Source organism: Nyctereutes procyonoides, unplaced genomic scaffold, assembly GCF_905146905.1.
Source record: "Nyctereutes procyonoides isolate TBG_1078 unplaced genomic scaffold, NYPRO_anot_genome, whole genome shotgun sequence".
Lineage (NCBI taxonomy): Eukaryota > Metazoa > Chordata > Mammalia > Carnivora > Canidae > Nyctereutes > Nyctereutes procyonoides.
This window is the reverse complement of record NW_026575134.1, coordinates 34,865,199-34,874,292: the sequence shown is the minus strand read 5'-3', so window position 1 is coordinate 34,874,292 and position 9,094 is coordinate 34,865,199.

Genomic DNA, 9,094 nt, shown 5'->3' with positions numbered 1-9,094 from the left:
GACCCTGAAGGGCCCAGCGCCTCCGCTTCCGGGCTCACTCTGGTTGGTGACTGTTGGCGGGAGGCCCTCACCCCGCGGGCCTCTCCAGAGGGCTGCTTACGTGTGATATTGCTTCCCCTAAGGTGGAAGCCACGGCCTTTTTACACATAACCCCGGAAGTGACGTGCCATCACGTCTGCCATATTCTATTTGTCAGAAGGCCACACGCACGTAAGAGGAATTCCACCTCTGGATGGGAAGACACTTCCGTGACTGTATTTGTAAAACCATCACAGACATCCCTGGTGCTGCTCCTCCGTCCACACCCGGAGAGACACGGGTTTAGAATGGTCTTAAAAGCCACCCTGCCGAGTTCGGAAGGTCACTTAACCTCTCAGGACCTCATCTGCGAACTGGACGTAGTGATGGAACCCATCACATAGGGCTTTGCCCCGTGACAGAACCACAGAAACAGCTCAGCTCCCTGCCCAGTGCATGGAAGGGCTCGATTTGTAGTGACCATTGTGATTGTCATCCCCGACGCTGTCGCTTGGGAAGCCGGCCCCCATTGGACTCCCAATGCCAGGGGGCACCAGGCTCTGCTCTCCAGCATCTTGGTCCCTGTACTACTCCAGCGCATGATGCCTTCTGTCCCCAGAAGCAACAAGGCGAGGACTGAGCGGTGCCAGAATTTTGGAGACCTTCTCACCGTCCTCCAGCCTCCTGCACAGGGAAGGCTGGGTGGGTGGGTGGCATGTAGGCGAGCAATGCCTGGAGGGCACGAAGCCACCATCGGGGGTGCTGCATCATAAGGTGACCATTGGTGGACTTTAAGGGTCATCTTAGAGTCAGACCCGCTGAATCAGAACCCCTGGATACCCTGCATTTATATCACACTCTATAGGAGAATTCCCGTCTACACTGGAGTTCGAGAGGCACTGCACACAGATGCAAGAGATTTATTTATTCACCTACCCACCGCCCCCCCCCCCCAAAAAAAGAACAGCAAGGCTTGACTTTGAGTTCCTGAGAACAATAATGAGCTGTCCTCCTGGGGCCCTGTCTGAGGCCAGAGCTGGACTGGCCCTGGGGTTGACCCGGTGCAGAACTTCTGTCCTGGTGACTAATGATCCAGCACGGCCCAGCCTGGCTGCGGTTTGTCTGCAGGCCCCATGACAGGCCCATCCACCCAGATAACCGCAATCTTGCTTTGTGGGATCAAATACTGGCTCAGGATTTATGAGTCCAAGAAACGACAAGGCTGTGTCGGAGAGGGGGCGGCGGAGGGCAGGGGGCGGCCTCTTCTCCCTGCAGAGGCTTGGCGGCCTTACCTAGCTGCAGGCTGCAGGGCAGGCCAAGAGGACAGGCTGCTGACCGTCGTGGGTCCGAACAGGGTCAGGGTGCCAGTGAACAGCAGAGCAGCTGCTTCCTGTCTGCGCTCAACCCCTTCCACTTGTGTTAGAGGGTGAAATCATTGCATGGTACATGCTGGTGCCTTTTGTCATCCTAAAACTGAAGACGAGGCTAAAAAAAAAAGGCAGCCTTCTCCCATTCTGTAATCAGGGAATGGAAAAGATGTTTGCTACTGTTATCCCTTCCACAACTGGAACTAACGGCTTGCTGAGTGCTGAGAGGCTGCAGGCCTGAGCTAGGAATTCCAAGAGGCATCTTTCTAGCCTGGTTCCTCCTTTGGGAACTTGGGCCTGTGTCTCACATGGCTTTCAAAAGTTTGGAAGCGTGGGCAAATGCCAACCTGAGTTTCCAGGTGTCGGGGGCTCACAGATCGCAGCAGAGCAACATCTCCTCACTAATTTATGGATTTATCTGTCTATTTAAGTGATTTCTATTAAGTGCTCTTTGCCGGACACTTTCTTTTCTTTTTTTAAAAGGTTTTATTTATGTATTCATGAGAGACACAGAGAGAGAGGCAGAGACATGGGCAGAGGGAGAAGCGGGCTCCCTGCGGGACTCGATTCCAGAACCCTGGGATCACACCCTGGGCCCAAGGCAGACGCTCAACCACTGAGCCACCCAGGCGTCTCTGCCGGACACTTTCTTAGGCAACTGAAGATGTTCCAAGACTGATGATGGAGCTTCGTTTTTTTTTTGGGGGGGGGCTCAGGGGACACAGATAATAAACAAGGAAACCTGCAGATTAGGCTAACTCCCCCTTGTGATGAAGCAGGGCTGGAGGTGGCGAGGAGCACTCTTAACAATCCTCAACCTGTGCCATGGTTGGAGAAAGCGAAGAATTAAAAATTGATTTGCAATCTAGGTTTTCAATTCTTTGATTGTTTCTCTTCTGAAACAGTTACTTGATGACAAGCTATCTGTCGTCCTCTTTTCAATTTCCATCTTGTTTGGAAGGAGCATCGCACAGCCTTACAGCCCAGGGACCCCATTAATAGCCTGGTTGTTACTGCACAGATTTGTCCAGGTCAGATTTTATTGTTTTTGGCTCAAGGCTGCTGCAAAATTTACAGAGCAAGGAGAGGTACAATGTGGTCGACTGAGCAAGTTACTGAGTTAGAGTGAGTTTCTACGCTTGAAGATACTTAGCATTTAAAGGCAATTTCATAAAGTCACCATTAGACTAATATATCACAGTGGCAGTTCAACAATGACGTCTAAGAGTTTTAACTGTGATTTTTGGAGGATCCAGTACAGGAAAAGCCTTGAATGTAGGATTGGGGTGATTTTGCTTATACTCTTTGGGGGTGATAGTACTCTCTGAGACCTACAGAACACTGTGAACCCGAAAATGCACACACGTGCATTCACATAAAATGTCAGGGTGTGTGAACTCTTGAAGTCCATCCATGGATCTCCCTGGGGCTCCAGGGACCCTAACTTCCTGCTCTAAAATTTATATTCATGGAAAGATGTCCAAGATATTTTTCAGTGAAAAAATAATAATAAATTGCAGGCAGTATATATAGCATGATTCCACTTTTTTTTTACATGTTATATATAAATGAACATTTGATACCTGTGGGGAATGGGATCAAGTGAAAAGCTTGCTTTTTACCTTTTATTTTTACATACCTCATTTTGAATTATTTTATATAGCAAGCATATTACTTTTGTAATAACAATCTTCTTAAAAATTAAGCCTTCTAAAAGTAGAAATCATGACCATGAGTCAGACAAGTGCAGTTGCCCTTTCTGGGAAATTGATTTTGATTGAAACCAATACTTCCAGGAAGCCCTGGTATCAACCGGATTGTAAGGTGCTGAATACAAGGTTATGCGGAAGGTCTCTCTCCGGGTGCTTTCGATGTAGGGTTGCTGGAGTTAAAAGTTCAACTGGGTAGCCAGAAGATAATTTAGAGTTTGTCTCCAATAAAGGAAAGAGCAAATTGATCTAGAATGGTCTCCTCAGATCACTTTAGGTTATATTGGAGAGGTCTCTCACGTAAAGCATTAGGATCAAAGATCTCTGTTCTGAGAAACTGATGCCAGTCTTCTGCTGAGTCCTCATCAGGAAGGAGCAGAGCTGAATTGAGCGAGGGAAGTGATAAACTCAACTCCCACAGTTCCATACCTGGGCAGGGGTCACTGGGAAGGCTGACACTGGGGGTATTTGATCACGCACACAGGGATCCCCCTAGGGAGGTCTAGAAATCGGTCTGTCATGCTTTAAATCATGACTCCCCTCCCATCTGTGCTCCCTGCTAAGGTGGCAAGTAGAACATACAGAAGTACTAAGGAAGGCCCTTTGCGGTCGGGAATCATTTACCACTCTGAGGGTAGATTTTTGCAAAACCATTAGCTCAGCACATCGCACGATGTATTAAAGGGAGCCCGGCCATGAAAGGAAGAAAGAGACCAGGTCCTCTTCTGAATGGAGTCCTGGCCTAGTCTTTGCTGCTTTCTTCCCACCAGGAAACCGCAAGCTGTTGAGAACAGGCTTGGGCCAGCTCCTGCTCGGTTTCCCCTGACCTTGGGGGATGGAAGCCAGTTACATTTACCGGAGTCACTCCAGCTGCTGTGCCCTTGGCCAGTCCTCTTGAGCTTGTGCTGGACAGGATTAATCACCACACTTCGGAATGGCTGTTTCAGGGGAGGTGGGCGAATGTGGTGACTAAGTTAGCTGGTCCTACTGTGATTCTAGTGATGGAGGCAGAGCTGCTACAAGACAGACACCGGCCCTGCCAAAGACCTATTTGGTATCTCTGGGTGAAGGGGACACTTCTGTCCCACCTCCAGGGAGTAAAGCCATGTACGGGGTTGGGAGCATTCAGATCCCTCCTATCTGTCATTCCCAGGCCCTCTTTGAGAACAAAGCCATCAGAGGGTACCAAGACAGCCCATGATATCACTAGGCTTCATGACTTCATTACTCGCCACTGCAACTGCCACCACCTTATATTCACAGCGTACTTCCCAGCCATGCGGCACAGCCACATGAATGAGTTATCTCTTTTGACCTTTACCATATATCGGTGAGCCCCAGATGAGTGGCCCCACTTGACAGATTAGAAAACTGAGGCTTGCAGCAGACAAGGAATTCTTCCCAGGTCTGCCCATCTCGGTAGCAGAAGAGAAGGTGCTTGAAACCAGGTCTCTGACCCTGAGTCCAATGTTCCTCCCCTGCCCCCACCCCCCCACTAGCTGATTAGGCAAGTAACCACGACCAAAGCACAGTCCAGCACTGAACCAGTGAGTATCCCGGGGCATGACATGCAGTTTTCCTGGACACAGCAAAGGAAGCAATCCTTTACCACCACCACCCCCCACTCCAAAACAATAATAACTAGCTACCATGCTTTTAGCTCTTACTCTATGTCTAACACTTCAGAGATACTATCTCCTGCATCTCCCAACGGCCCTATGTAGAAGGGCCCTATGTAAAATAAAATTCCTCATTTTATTAATGAAGAATCTGAGGCTCAGGGGCATCCAGTGTCTCGTCACAGACAGGAAGTGGTCATGCCAGGCCTTCATCCAAGCTGCGGCACTGCGGAGGTCCTGACTCCCAGCCACCACTCTTGCCTCCCTCCCTCCGCGGGCTTGTCCCTCTGCACTTATCAGGCAACCCGCCCCAGGTCCCGACACCCTCAGAACCTCTGCTTGGTAGCAGGTTGGCTGATTGAATCAAGCCGAATCCTTCCACCTCGTCTGTTAACACCCCTTCAGCAAGGGGGCATTAGGGGCCTAAGAGCCCTTAAACCAGCAACACAAGATCCCCTCTTTCTGCAAAATTGCTCTTTCAGATGGCGGTCGAACTCCACGAGGACACAGAGACAGATTCCTCAAACAGAGTCTCACTCGGCAGCATAATTAATAAATGTCCTGAAGAGGGTCAGGGGGAAAGATTTGCTGCCGTTTGGCTGGGCATCTGGGGAGTGAAATGCAAGCAACTCAAATACATTTTTTATTCCCACTTATTACCTTTGTCAAGAACCTCCATATTCCATAGGCCAGATGGATTAGGGTTTTTTTTTTTTAACATATATAGTTCCACGTTTACATGAAATAAGCCTCCCCCTCCCACCTCCACTCAATAAAAAGAAAAAAACGATGCACAAAGAAAGAGAAAAGGCAGAAATCTAAGCCTCGGCTGTTGACACACACTGTGGAAGAAAACTTTCTTTTTTGTCCAATTAATGATGATTCTCATGTTTCAGCAATTTATTCCCACCCCCCCCCACCAAAGCAACGAAGCACAAAGTTAATACAATTTGGTGGAGAGAAGCAAACTTGCAAGGGATTGCCCCCGCCCCCCCCCTGCAAAAAATGTGCTGTTAGTGAAGGCAGGATTTAAGATTTTGGAGGTTTGGGCCAGAAAAGGGGAAGCAGGGCCTATTGCCTATGACCTGGAAGTCTCTGCCAGGCAAGTCCCCGAGTTCAGCCCCGGGTTCTGGCGTTCTCCTCGGAGACTCCGGTTGATAGCTGGTGTCTCTGCGGAGACCACTTGAACTAATTTCCAGGATAATGACCTGGCCTCCCATGATTTACTAACCTCACCGCTGTGCAGCCGCCCGACCAGGGCCGCCTAATCCTTTAATGGTCCCTGCAGTGTGTCCGGGGCTGCTCCGAAAATTCCACAGCCCTCCCTGGAACACTGAGAGGCATTGAATGCCCTCTCCCCTCCCCAGCCCCCTCTCCCCACCCCCACCCCTTATCTTATCAGGTGGCTAATTCCCACAAATTATTGTGTGATTCAGGGGGAGAAAAAAATGAAATTGCTCTCAAATCATAAATTCGTCACTTTCTGGACAGCTGCTAAGTCAAGAAAATCTTGACCAAGTGGGGCTTAGTCACCGTTCTGAACAATTAAGACCTGTGAGTGCTTTTGGCTCTTCCTTGTGCAATGTTTATTGATGGGAAAGAAGAAAACAGTTTATACAGAGATTTAACATGCTATCTCCTCTTAAGTGGAGTGTAATCCTTCACTGGGGGTAAGGTGACTCACAACACTCTGTCCTGGGCAAAATGTCTCTGTGGCCCACAGCAACCCATTTCCTGTGGTCATCCTTGGGATCAGTATTTGCCTTAAGATGGAGAATACCCAGGCGTCCTAAATCCAGTCCTACTCAGAGCTGAAAGCAATCACAAGGGCCATAGGAGGTATAGACCTCATGGGGTCCCATGTGCACGAGCCTCAGAGAGGACCTTGGAGCACTTTTCTTTTAAATCATATATCCAGAATCTCCCCACTTCTCACCACCCCACCACCACTAGCCTGTCCAAGCCACCCCTTGCCTCAGTGGGATTATTGCAAGAACCATCTGATCTTTGTCCTCACCCACTTGAGCCTCTTCCCACACAGCAGCCTGAAGGATCCTTCTATTTATTTCTTCATTGAGGTAAAGTTCATATAGCATAAAATGAAACATATTAACATATACAATTTAGTGGCTTTTAATCCATTCTGAATGTTGTATAACCACCACCTCTATCTAGATCCAAAACTTTTTCATCATCCCAAAGGAAGCTGGAACCCCTTAAGCCATCACAGCCCACTCTCCCCCTCCCTCGCCCCTGCCAACCATGAATCTGCTGTTTCTATGGATTTGCCCATAGAGACTCGTACAATGGACTCGTACAGTATGGGAACATTTTCGTCCAGCTTCTCTCACTTACCATCTTTCTCTGTCTCACTCATGTTATAGCATGATTCAGCACTTCATTCTTTTTTATGGCCGAATAATATCCCATTGTGTGGACATACCACATTTAGTTTACCCAGTTATCAGTTGATGGACATTTGATTGGTTCCACATTTGATATTGTGAACACTGCTGCTACCAACATTCTTTTTTTTTTAAGATTTTATTTATTTATTCATGAGAGACACACAGAGAGAGGCAGAGACACAGGCAGAGGGAGAAGCAGGCTCCATGCAGGGAGCCCGACATGGGACTCGATCCCGGGACTCCAGGATCGCGCCCTGGGCCAAAGGCAGGCACCAAACCGCTGAGCCACCCAGGGATCCCCTGAACATTCTTATACAAGTTTTGTTTGAATACTTGTTTTCAATACTTGGAGATTGGAATTGCCGGGTCATGGTCTTTTTCATCTTTTTTTTTTTCTTTTTCATCTTTAAGTCAGATCAAGTTACTCTTTTGCTCAAAACCCTCCAGTGGTTTCCCACCCTAGAGTAAAAACAAGTCTTTACAGTTCCCTACAAGGTGGATTTGTAGGGAACTTCTCTGAACTCACCTAATATGTACCCATTGGTCCCAACACACCAGCCTCCAGCTGTCCTTCTACATGGCAATGCCCCACCTTGGACTCCTACACTGACTCTTGTATGTGGAACACTCTTCCCTCCTCCTCTCTGACCTCCTTTGGGTCTCTCCCCAAATAATTATCCTATTTAAAAATAGAGCTAAAAATTTTTTAAATAGATAAATAATAAATAAATAAATAAATAAATAATAATAATAAAATAGAGCTCCCATCCCCTTTATCCTGGTTTATTGTTCTTCACCAGACCTAATAAATATTCATTTGGTTTCGTTGTTATTGTTTTTGTTGGTTTCCCCAAATGAATGTAAGTGCCGTGGGAGCAGAATTTTTGTTTTATCCACTGACATTCCAGTACCCAGAACAGAGCTCGCCCTGGCTAATAACAACTGGCACTTACGTAAGTTCCTCAGCTGCCAGAGGGGTGCTTTGACATGAAGCTATCATCTCCCTTGTCTCCAATTACAGCAAGAAACACTAGTTCCATCTCTACTCATGTCTCAGGTTAAGAAAAAAAGTTCAACACAAAGTAAATTAGCCATCACACCCAAACAGAGGTATTCTATACATATTCACTCAAAATTAATCTTGACAAGAAGGCTATGTGTTAGCTTAACTCACAGGCTTCTCGTAAAGAGGTTAAGTGAGTTGCCTACTATCTGGATGCAGTGAATGAGTGGGCGCCCCAAAACATAAGCCTTAGAGATCCAACTTTTCATTTCAAAAATCAAGATGGACTTAAAACATTTGCTGGTATAAGGGTTGTTCAAATACATTTTCTTCCGCAGCCAAGAGTTTTGAGTTGTGGTAGGACAGTTACGAAAGCAGCACATAACTTTCTTTTCCTCGAATGGAACTTAATTCCTATGTCAGACTCCCGTGTCACTCGGGTCTGATCTTGGCTCATGTTAAAAGGCCTAGTGTAAGTTTCAGGAGACTCACTGCCAAAGCCTGGAATATTGTCTTCCTGCTGTTCCAGCGGCTTGTGCACGCAGGTCTTCGCTGAGACACTTCCCCAGTCTGCCTGTCCCCTTCAGGCCTGGAGGGCACTAGACATTCAGCTGGGCCATCTATGTGCCCTACCAGCCTGTCTACCCAACATGCATCACTTAGCTACCTCCCCCTCGGGTCTGGCCATCTCCCTGCCCAAGCCCCTCCTCCTGCATAAAGGAATGTTTTACTGGTCTTCAGAAAAAATCCTTCTTTCTTTTAAAGTGTAGTGATTTCTTTTCAGAGTCATTCGCTCCGTGATTTTTTTTCACTCTGTGGCAAATACAAATACAAAAATACATAAAATCTCAAAGAAGGTATGGGACGCCTGGGTGGCTCCGCGGTTGAGCCTCTGCCTTCAGCTCAGGGCATGGTCCTTGTCCCAGGCTCGGATCCCACACCGGGCTCCCCAGAGGGAGCCTGCTTCTCC